Source organism: Rhinopithecus roxellana, chromosome 11 (assembly GCF_007565055.1).
Source record: "Rhinopithecus roxellana isolate Shanxi Qingling chromosome 11, ASM756505v1, whole genome shotgun sequence".
Classification (NCBI taxonomy): domain Eukaryota; kingdom Metazoa; phylum Chordata; class Mammalia; order Primates; family Cercopithecidae; genus Rhinopithecus; species Rhinopithecus roxellana.
In genome coordinates this window covers 65,401,759-65,414,294 of record NC_044559.1, presented here as the reverse complement: position 1 = coordinate 65,414,294, position 12,536 = coordinate 65,401,759, and positions in this window count along the sequence as shown.

Here is a 12,536-nt window from a genome sequence, read left to right as displayed (position 1 = left end):
GACCAAAAATTAACAAAGAAATGTTGGATTTAAACTACACATTAGACCAAATGGGCCTAACAGAAAATTGCAGAACACATCATCCAACAGCTACAGAATACAGAGCTAGAAAAGCAAGAACAGACAAAATCCCAAATTAGTAGAAGGAAAGAAATAATAAAGAGCAGAGCAGAAATAAAATAGAGACCAAGAAGACAGTTCAGGGGATCAATGAAAATAAAAGTTGGTCCTTTTGAACAGATAAACAAAACTGAGAGCCACTTGCTAGACTAACAAAGAAAGGACCCAAATAAGTAACATGAGAAATGAAAAAAGAGACATTACAACTGATACTGCAGACATACAAAAGCTCATCCAAGGCTATTATGAATAACTATACACAAACTAGAAAACTTGGAAAAAATGAATAAATTCCTAGACACATACAACCTCCAAAGGGGTTGAATCAGGAAGAAATAGAAATCCAGAACAGACAAATAATGAGTAGCAAGATTGAATAAATGATAAACTCTATCACAACAGAGAAAAACCCAGGACCAGATGGCTTCACTGTTGAATTCTACCAAACTTTCAAAGAAGAATGAACATCAATTCTTCTCAAAATATTCAAAAAAATTGAAGAGAAGAAATTCTTTCTAATTTGTTCTATAAAGCTGGCATTTCTCTGATAACAAAATCCAACCAGGATGCAATTTTAAAAAAGAAAACTACAGGACAATATTCCTGATAAACATAGATGAAAAGCCTCAACAAAATACTAGCAAAAAATCCAACAGAACTTCAAAACATAATGCACCATGATCAAGTGGAATTTATTCCAGGGATGCAAAGATGGTTCAATACATGCAAATTAGCAAACAAGATACATCACATCAACAAAATGAAAGACTAAAATCATAGAATTATCTCAATAGAGTCAAAAAATCATTTAATAAAATTTAACATCCCTTCTTGATAAGAGTCCTCAAAAAACTAGTCATAGAAACACATCTTAATACAATAAAGGTCATAAATGACAAACCCACAGCTAACTTCATATTGAATGGGAAAATGCTGAAACTCTTTCTGCATAGAACTGGAATAGACAAAGATACCTCTTTCACTACTCCTATTCAACATAGTACTGGAAGTCCTAGCAAGAGCCATAAGGCAAAAGAAAGAAATAAAAGGCATCTAAATCAGAAAGCAGAATCCAACTGTTTAATACAGTTTGGATATTTGTAGCTGCCCAAATTTCATATTGAAATGTAATTCCGAGTGTTGAAGGTGGGGCCTGGTGGGATGTGTCTGGATATAAGGTTGGATCCTTGATGAATGGTCTGCTGATAAGTGAGCTCTTACTCTGAGTTCACACAAGATATTTTCATTTAAGAGTGTGTCACCTCCCCACCTGATTCTCTCTTGCTTGCTCCTGTTTTGCCATTCAACATGCCTATTCCCCCTTCACCTTCTGGCATGACTGAAAGTTCCCTGAGCCTTCACCAGAAGCTGAGTAGATGCCAGTACCATGCTTCCTGTAAAACCCACAGAACTCTGAGTCAATTAAACCTCTTTTCTTTATAAATCACCCAGTCTCAGATTTTTCTTTATAGCAATGCAAGAACAGTCTAATACAGTGTCCATCATCAAATGAATAAAGAAAAATGTAGAATATATGTGTGTGTGTGCATATATATATATATCATACATACGGTCAAACTGGACTACTATTAGGTCATAAGAACAAATGAACTTAAATCATTTTCAGCAACATGGATGGAACTCAAGGTCATGATGTTAAGTGAAATGAGCTAGATAGACAAATTTCCTATGTTCTCAGTCATATGTGGGAGCTAAAAAGTTGATTTCATAAAGGTAGAGAGTACAATAATAGATACTAGAGGCTGAGAAGGGTCTGTAAGTCAGGGAGGAATGATGAAGAGAGATTGGTCAATGAATACAAACATAGTTAGACAGAAGGAATAAATTTTAGTGTTCATAACAGAGTAGGGGTATTATAGTTATCAACAATGTATTATATATTTCAAAGTAGCTAAAAGAGAGAACTTGAAATGCTCTCAATCCATAGAAAAGATAAATACTCAAGGTAATCAATACCCTAAATACCCTTACTTGATCATTACACATTCTATGCATGTAACAAGTCTTCACTCTAAAGTGGAGCTCTGAAACTGCTTTTGTTTTATGGCATTTACCAAACCTTTCATTTTAAGTTCAGGGGTATCATGTGCAGGTTTGTTATATAGGTAAGCTTGTGTCATGAGGGCTTGTGCAGATTATTTCATCACTCAGGTATTAAGCCTAGTGCCCTTTAGGTTTTTTTCCTGATCTTCCTCTTCCCCCCGCTCACTCTCAGTTAAGATTTCACGTTTATGCTTAGAATTTAAACTGGTAATATCTTACTGTCTTTTCAATTCTTGTGTTCTCTTGAACAATTTTTATTTTTTAAATTGATGTTATTTTTCTCCTTTTTATGGAAAAATTGTATTGATACATCATATTTTATATATTCTATATTATGGGTACAAGTGATATTTTGTTACATGCAAATTTCCGACTTTCTGGTTTGATCTTCTAAAAATAAAAAACTGAAATCCTGAATTAAAGGAAGATGAGACTTTATTTTATTTTGTTAACTTTTACTTTAAGTTCAGAGGTACTGTGTGCAGTTTTGTTATCTACGTAGACTTGTGTCATGAGAACTTGTACAGATTATTTCATCACTCAGGTGTCTATTTTGGTACCTGTTAGTTATTTTTCCTGATCCTCTCCCTCCTCCCACCCTCCACTCACCAGTAGGCCCCAGTGTCTCTTGTTCCCCTCTATGTGTCCATGTGTTCTCATCATTTAGCTCCCACTTGTAAGTGAGAACATGTGGTATTCATTTTCTGTTCCTGCATTAGTTTGCTAAGGATAATGGCCTCTAGCTCCATCCATGTTTCTGCAAAGTGCGTGATCTTGTTCATTTTATGGCTACATATTATTACATGGTGTATATGGACCACATTTTCTTTATTGAATCTACCATTAATGGGCATTTAGGATGATTCCATGTCTTTGCTACTGTAAATACTGCTGCAGTAAACATAAGCATGCATGTGTCTTTATGAAAGAACAATTTATATTCCTTTAGGTATATACCCAGTTATGGTATTGCTGGGCTGAATTGTATTTCTGTTTTTAGCTCTTTTAGGAATAGCCACACTGCTTTCCACAATGGTTGAACTAATTGACATTCCCACCAAAAGTGTTTAAGCATTTCTTTTTCTCTGAAACCTCACCAGCATCTGTCATTTTTTCACTTTTTAGTAATAGCCATTCTAACTGGTGTGAGATGGTATCTCATTGTATTTTTTATTTGCATTTCTCTAATAATTAGTGATATTGCATTTTTTATATGCTTGTTGACTGTGTGTATGTCTTCTTTTGAAAAGTGTCTATTCATGTCCTTTGCCCACTTTTTAGTGGAGTTGTCTTTTTTTCTGGAAAATTTAAGCTCTTTATGGATGCTGGATATTAGACCATTGTCAGATACACATTTTGCAAAAAAGTTTCTTCCATTGTGTAGGTCGTCTATTTACTCTGTTGACTGTTTCCTTTGCAATGCGGAAGCTCTTTGGTTGCATTAGATCCCATTTGTCAACTTTTACTTTTGTTGCAATTGCTTTTGGTGTTCTGTCATGAAATCTTTGCCCATTCCTATGTCCAGAATGGTATTGCCTATGTTGGAAAAGACAGAATCTTAATAACAAATGGAAGATGTTAAAAAGCCATAGATAAAAGAAAGAAAGATTACTTTCAAAGAGGCAGTAGTTAGACTGTGAGGTAACTTCTCAACAGCAATAATAGAAGTCAGAAGACAGTCAGTCCAATAATACATTAAATTGGTTGGAAGGAAATAGTCAACAACCTAAAATTCCAAACCCAGGAAAAAGTATATTTCAAGACTGACAACAAAATGAACATTTTTTTCAGGCAACCAAAACAAGAGTTCACCCCTCACCAAAAGGAAATGTACAATATGCACATCAAGTAGAAGGAAAGTGATCCCAGATGGAAGATCTAACATGCAAGGAGGAATGAGGAACAAATATCAGGTGGTAATTATGCAAACTTGTCATTACCCTTGTTCTCTGCTTTTCATTATGGCTGTTAAGAAATTTCTATTCCATTGAAGTCAACTGTCTATTCTCTGGATAATTTTAAGACTTCTCTTTTCTTTTGTTGTTCTGCAGTTTAATTATAATACTCTTGAGTGTTGATTTCTATTCATTTATTTTATACACATCTGGCTTCTTGAATTTGTAGATTAATGTGTTTCCTCAGTTTTGGAAAAGTTTCTGCAATTATCTTCTTAAAAATGTCCTCTGAAAGTATTGTCAACACATTATTGTGTGTTGCATGGTCAGAAAAAGTACATGTATGCAGAATACGTTAAGAACTATTAAGTATATAATACAACCCAATAAAGAAATGAGCAAATGATCTGAGTAGACACTTCACAAACGAAGATATATGAATACTCAATATGTATATGAAAAGCCATCATTAGTCATCAGGAAAATTAAAATTAAAACACAATTAAATACCACTACACACTCATCGAAATTTCTAAAATTAAGAAACTAACCACATACAGTACTAGAGAGGATACAGAGTAACTAGAACCCTCATACTCAGTTGGAAAGAATATAAAATATTAGGAACACATTAGAAAACAACTTGGCAGGTTTTTAAAATTAAGTAAGACCTTCCATATGGTATAGACACTCCACTTCTTGGCATTTACCCAAAATAAATGAAAGCATATGTCCATAAAAACATGTGTGGATATTCTTAGAAGCTTTATTTGTAACAGTGAAAACCTGGAAATAATCCAAATGTCTATCCATAGGTGAATAAAGAAACAAATTGGGGCATATCAGTGCAACAGGGTATTACCCAGTAATGAAAATGACAAACTACTTATGCAAATAGCAGTATCGATTAATCTCAGAATCATGATCAGAATGAAATAAGCCAGATTGAAAAAAAATCCTACATACTGTATGATTCCATTTTTACAAAGTTCTAGAAAAAAACAAATGAATCAATAGTGACAGAAATCAGATAAGTGGTTGATTGCAAATAGAGGAGGAGGGAGGACTAGATTACAGGAGGCATGAGAAAACTTTTGGGGTGATGGCAATGTTTGATATCTCGATTGTAGTGGTAGCTTTATGGGTATGTACATGTGTCAAAATTCATTATTGTATGACAATCATACTCAAAGACTTTTTTAATAGCAAAAAACAAAACCAGTCGCAGAAGATAAAAGGGGAAGACAAGGTATGGAATTATTTGGTTTTACTAAATTACCCATCCTCAGAAAGTTAAAGGTAAGTGATCAATGAAAACTTTACAGGCATTTTGGAAGCAATTATTTTCTGAAAGGTTGACACAGTTCAGATATTCTGCATACCAGACAAGAGATTTCTCGTGAACAATCATTTTTCCAAACATTAACTGTCTTAAGATTCTATTACTTATATTCAATCTATTGACATAAAATTAGAATATTTCCTCTTCTACCTCATTTTGTATAAAATTTCAAGTCCTTTTTGAAGCAAAGAAAATTGGCTATTATCCTAGATGTCTACCATCAATTATTATTTTTTTTTTTTACTTTTTTATTTTTTGAGACGGAGTCTCGCTCTGTCACCCAGGCTGGAGTGCAGTGGCCGGATCTCAGCTCACTGCAAGCTCTGACTCCTGGGTTCACGCCATTCTCCTGCCTCAGCCTCTCGAGTAGCTGGGACTACAGGCGCCCACCACCTCGCCCAGCTAATTTTTTGTATTTTTAGTAGAGACGGGGTTTCACCGTGTTAGCCAGGATGGTCTCGATCTCCTGATCTCGTGATCCCCCCACCTGGGCCTCCCAAAGTTCTGGGATTACAGGCGTCAGCCACCGCGCCCGGCCCCTGTCAATTATGTTGGTAAATTTAGTTGTCTTTAAATACTGATTTATAAAAATAAACGTGATGTTTGTCAATTGAGTAGATCAATAAATTGGAAGGCTGCTTATATATTCAAGTGCAGTTAACATATTATCTGTTTTCTCTTTTTAATAGGAAGAATGTTTTAATTCAAAAAAAGCATCATGTGAAATAGCTCTATTGCTTCTTTTGACCTGGTACATTCTGGTAAGCTATAATTTGGTAATTATAATTCAATGTCTTAAACATTAAATTCAATTGTTATAATTTATTAAATAATGTTCATTTTCATATAACCAATATTTTTAAATAGGTTTAACTTTTGTTTACATGTGTGATAGTATAATACAGTAATGATATGGTACACTGTAAATTTTAAAAATAAATCATATCGTAATGTTGTCAGATATATATGCACAGATTACACAGTTCATGTCTCTTTATCATGGCAGAAAAATTATAAATAACCATACTATAAATTTGAATGGCGAAAGGAAATTCCAATGACTTTTTCTCTCTATTATTGTCTTTTGGGAATTCAATTAAATGTGTTAGAATTTCTTACCTTGTCCTCCATGCTTTGTAAGCTCGTCTCAATACTTTAATCTTTTTGTCTGTGTTGCATTTCCAATAATTTCCCCTCATCTATCTTTAAGTTTACACATTTTATTTTAGGTTGTACCTAAGTTACTGTTAAGTCTACTCTTTGAGTTTTTAATTTTGTTTAATGTAATTTTAAGTTATAGAATATCTAATTGGTTGTTTGAAATCAATTTGGTTACTTTTTATTTTTTCCTTTTCCCTCTAGATATTTTCAAGACTTTCTTTTATTTGTTTAGGAATAGAAGTGTTTTGTAATAGATGTCTGGTAATTTTAATATTTGAATTTGACCTTGCCTGAAAAATCTAGACAAAGGCAGGTCTTAATTTTCTCCCTCCCCTGTTCAATTGCAAGGCAAGCCTTTCATGGCTCGGAGTTGGGTGAAAGTCAGCCTTACTTCCAGGTCACTCTTATTCCGTGTATATTGAGCTATTTGGGGATCCCAGCTTAATGCAGGGAGAGTGTTCTGTTAGACCCCATATCCGGGTTCTAGAATTTTATTTTTGTTTCCTTAACCTCTTGTGGCTGTTTACATCAAAATTCAGGTTAGCAAATTACCTCCGGCCAAGAGCAATTTTGATGGTCAGTTTACTTTTCGGGGTTTTCACTCTTCTTTCACTTTTTTAGCAGTTAATTCTTTGCTATTCTACCAGCTTTTTGATAATTTTGACAATATATATTTTAAAATGTCTTCAGCAACTTATCTTTTTGGTGTGTAAAAAACAATTCTTTTTGGTATGGTGGTGAGCAGACTAAGCTAAAAACCTAGCCTGTCACTAGAGGAAATTGAACCTTGTAATTTGTTTGAACAATTTTTAAATGTAACACATACACACACACACGCACACAATTTATATTGGTTGGCTTATTTTGAGTATGGATGGAATCACTTGTGTGATTTATCTGATACATCAATGAAGACTGTTATAAATAGAAGAATAACCATTTTCAATCAGCTATTTGTTGTTAAACATGTAATATTTGACCATTTACAATCTGAGAGTAAAACTGCACAAGAGAAACATCCAAGGAAATTAATTATCTTTTTAAGGTCATCTATAAACCCAGTCCCCATAGCAACACAAGTACTTATCTAGATTCCTTCCTTTACACCTTATGTTTTGCCTAGTCATTTCTTTTGCAATTAAATTAATTGCTTCATTGTTAATTCAACTTTCATTCTCTGTCCTTTCAAAAAATTTTAAAAACAAGCTGATGAATAGAAAAGTAAAACATTGTTGCAGAGCTAGTTATTTATAAGAAAATAAAATATATTGTCTGAAATGTCAATAATGTATGAAGAAGCATGTTTCTAAATTTAATTGTTAACTTTGATAAGATGAATGGTAGCAATAATGATGTGATTTGTTATTTATTCTCCCTGAGTCAAACTAAATATTTTACACAAATCAGCCCCTTCTGGATAATATTTACATTATACTACAAATATTGACAATGACTAGAATTTAATATTTCAAAAATACTCGCCCAAACATACAAATGCAGGGATGGGTGGCTATAACTGGATCAATAGTTGTGTCACTCCAAATCACAAATCTCTTGTTTTCCCTCTTGCTAATCTCTACTATCCTCCCTCTTTAACCCATGGCTATGAAAAATAACAAAAGGAGTAATTCAAACCTTCAGATAGTTCTTTCCTGTTTCCTTGTAACTATATATTTTAATTTGCCTCAGACTTCTCCAAATCAGTCTAAGGAAACACAAAGTGATATGAGTACTACATAGATTAGATTTAGATATAGAGGTATAGTCTCTTCCCCCTACAGAACTCCAAACATGCTACTCACCATTTAGGAATGTAAAACAACCCACAATGGTCTGAAGAAAGATACAGAACTCACCAATTCATATAGTCAAAAGCTGGACAGATCTAGATTCAAATCTGATTAACTGTGAGACCTCGGGCAGCTGTTGAAATTCTGCATATCGGTCAGAAGTAGATTAGAAAAACAGAAATTGCTTGAGATTTCAAACTGAAAGGGATGTAATAGAGATTGGAAAGTTACCAAACCTTTGGGATGAGTGATAAAGCAAGATCAGGGAAGTCATTGCTAGTGTTAAAAAAATCAGTAAGAATAAGAATCACAGGAAACTGCCACTTTAGAACACAATTTGACACAAGGAAGTCAATCATCAAATCTTACCTCTGTTATCTCTGCAGTCCATGTGTTCATGCCACTGACTCAGGAATAATAGTGGCTTCTTCTTTTGCAAGCAAGCTTGTTGGCAGAATATATAAAGTGGTAACTTTCTGGTAGAAATAAATTCTAGGGATAAAATACCCCAGGTTTTCAACCTTTAAAATACAAGAAAAGAGAAATGGGAGGAATGTTGTTAAATTTCCAACAAAAAATCTAGCATATTCCAGATAACTCAGTGTCTTCAAACAAAAAAATACTGTCAAGACTAAATCAAGATTGTGGACTGAGCACTTGCTCCAATATGGCTTCTGCAGCAAATCCCCTAAAGTGAGAGAAAAGGTATATATGCAAATATGCATACATATCTATTCAGATATAGATGATATAGATAAATATATAGATGATACAGATACTGATAAAGCATAACAGGACAGGAACACAGAAGTGAGGAAGTCTTTAAAAGATAAAAAGCTGATGAAATCAAATTGATAACAACTATGACAAAGTCATATCAAACAAGTTCAAGACCATATCACTGCAAAGACTGAAAACAGATTCTAAATCGGATTGAAGTGAAAAAGCAGAAAAGTGGCCCAGAAAATCATTAGGGTAAATAAATTAAAGAACTGAAGTCAGAAAAACGAGACCACACCCTTGTGATGTACAACACATAGCAAGTTTTTGATGGGTTTTTATCCAACTATATTTGCAACATGTTATATTGTTTTTTATTATCATTTTTTAAATAATTTTTGTATAATTGAATAAATTTTGATATTTTTATATTTTGCATTGCTATCTGGGTTTCTTGTTTCAGTATCTGTTAATAGAATTTTTTAAATATGAATTTAAAATATGTTGTATTGCTTTTGATAGTGATTACATAGTTCAACAAAAACATCTTTTACCTGTTACAAAGCTTTAGTTAAAAGCTCTTGGGGGGCAGAGTTTGACAATTCAAGCAAAAGGGATGTGTATGTGTACATGTGTATACATATATAGAAATATTTTCATATATTATAAATTATATATAAACATATGTATATATTTCTGATACTTTTATGTATAATTTAAAAATAATTCAAATTATAGTCCAAAAATAAAGTCAGGATAAGTTCTTTTTTTTTTTTTTTCTTTTTTTGAGACAGAGTCTCGCTCTGTCACCCAGGCTGGAGTGCAGTTGAGTGATCTTGGCTCACTGCTACCTCCACCTTCCAGGTTCAAGCAATTCTTCTGCCTCAGCCTCCCAAGCATCTGGGATAACAAGTGCCCACCACCACATCTGGCTAATTGTTCTATTTGTAGTAGAGATGGGGTTTCACCATGTTGGCCAGGCTGGTCTTGAAGTCCTGACCTTGAGTGATCCACCTACCTTGGCCTCCCAAAGTGCTGAGATTACACACATGAGCGACTGCACCTGACCAGAATAAGCTCTTTAAGAAAATTTCAGATCATATAAGAATGACACATACACTTTAGCTTGGTTAGTTCTTAACACTATTTCAAGACTATCTACTGTGATGCTTGTGTACGATTTTCTTAAATTTAGATACAAAGGGGAGAAATAAAAAGGGACAAGGCCTTAAAGGCATTAGCAAAAGAGACAAGAGCTCTGCTTCCTGGAATTGTGTTGTATAAAGTCAGAACCTCCTGGAAGCAGGTGCCAAGACAGGATTAATCATGAAAGGGTTTTTATGGAGAAATGGTTGTGAGAAAAAAATAGAAAGGAGCCAGGAGAGGCTGGAAAAGGCATCAAACCACAATGCAAGCCTGGCTTTAAGTGAAAGAGAGAGGGAAGGAAATCAGGTAGAGGTGTCCTAAATTATCATGCATCTAAGAAACGTTCGTCAAAGCCATTGGGGAATACTAAGCTAAAATTCAACCGAGAGGAGGCTTGTGAAACCCTCAGGAATGGAACTATATTAGTATTGTTGCCTGGCTCAGTGGTTGGCTGAGAGGCACATATGGGAAGCGAGGGGCAAATGCATGAGCCACTGCACCTGACTCAGATGCAGAAGTTGGTCCCTAGTCACTTAGGTTCTCCGAATTTGGAGGTTCGCCTCATGCATTCTCATGTGCCATCACATAAAGAAAGGGACAGTCTGCAACAGCAGGATTCCTTTCTAAAGAACCTTCTCTTCGGGGAACACTCTGAAACCGTTCTTCAAATGATGACCTACTCTGAAGTCCAAGAGATAATTCTGAAGTAGACTTTGATTTTGTGCAGGAGAATGTACTCTATTCCCATCATCACAGCTTGGCCCTTGGCTTACATAAATATTTCGTTCATGATTCCAGGAAGTTGCTTAAAGCAACTTAAATGTTGGGCCAAAATAACATGTTTATCTATCATTAAAAAGTTTTTGTTTGAGAAGTTTTATGAGTTGAATTGTATCTCACAAAATGATATATTAGAGGCCTAACACTCAGTACCTCCAAATGTGATATTATTTGTAAACAGTCTTTATGGAGGTTATCAAGTTAACGTGAAGTCATTAGAGTGGGGACTAACATAATATGGCTGAGATCTTTATCAAAAGGAGAAATTCAGTCACAGGGACAGACAGGCACAGAGAGAAGATGATGTCAAGAGACACGGGAGAATGCCACATGAAGGTGGAGGATTGGAGTTATGCATCTGCAAGCCAAGAAATGCCGATGATTGCTGGAAAACTACCAAAAGCTAGGAGAGAGGTGTTTCACAGTGGGAAGGCCTATGCAAACCTACCCCAAAGACCGAGAAAGCTGAGAGGCTGAAGAGAAAGGCTGACACAGCTACTTTCTTAGAAAGAAACATTTACTCATTATATATATATATATATATATACACACACACACACACACACACATAATATTTTCTTATTTTTAACTTTTAGGTTCAGGGCTAAATGTGCAGGTTTATTATATAGGCAAATTGCATGTCATGTCATGGGGGCTTGGTGTACATGTTATTTCATCACACAGGTAATAAGTATAGGTAGTTTTTAGATCCCACTCTCCACCCTCAAGTAGGCCCTAGCGTCTGTTGTTCCCCTCTTTGTGCTCATGTGCATTCAATGTTTTACTGCCACTCATAGGTGAGAACGTGTAGTATTTGGTTTTCTGTTTCTGTTTAGTTTCATTTAGGATAGTGGCCTCCAACTCCATCCATGTTTTGACAAAGGTATGATCTTGTTCTTTTGTATGGCTACATATATTCCATGGTGTATATGTAACACATTTTCTTTATCCAGTCTATCATTGCTGGACATTTAGGTTGATTCCATGTCTTTGCTACTGTGAATATTACTGTGATGAACACACTTGTGCATGTGTCTTTATGGTACAATAATTTCTATTCCTTTGGTTATATACCCAGTAATGGCATTGCTGGGTCAAATGGTAGTTCTGTTTTTAGCTCTTTGAGAAATTGCCACACTGCTACATTCCCACCAGCAGTGTGTAAGCATTCCCTTTTCTCTGCAACCTCACCAAGAGTGTTATTTGTTGACTTTTTAGTAAGAGCCATTCTGATTGATGTGAAATGTTATCTTGCTATGATTTTGATGTGCATCTCTCTAATGATTAGGGATGGTGAGCATTTTTTCGTATGTTTGTTGGCTTTGCATATGTCTTCTTTTGAAAAGTGTCTGTTCATGTCCTTTGCCTACTTTTTAATGAGATTGTTTGGTTTTTGCTTGTTAATCTGTTGAAGTTCCAGATGTTAGACCTTTGTCAGATGCATAGTTAGCAAATATTTTTCCCATTCTGTAGGTTATCTATTTACTCTGTTGATAGTTTCTTTTGCTGTGCAGAAGC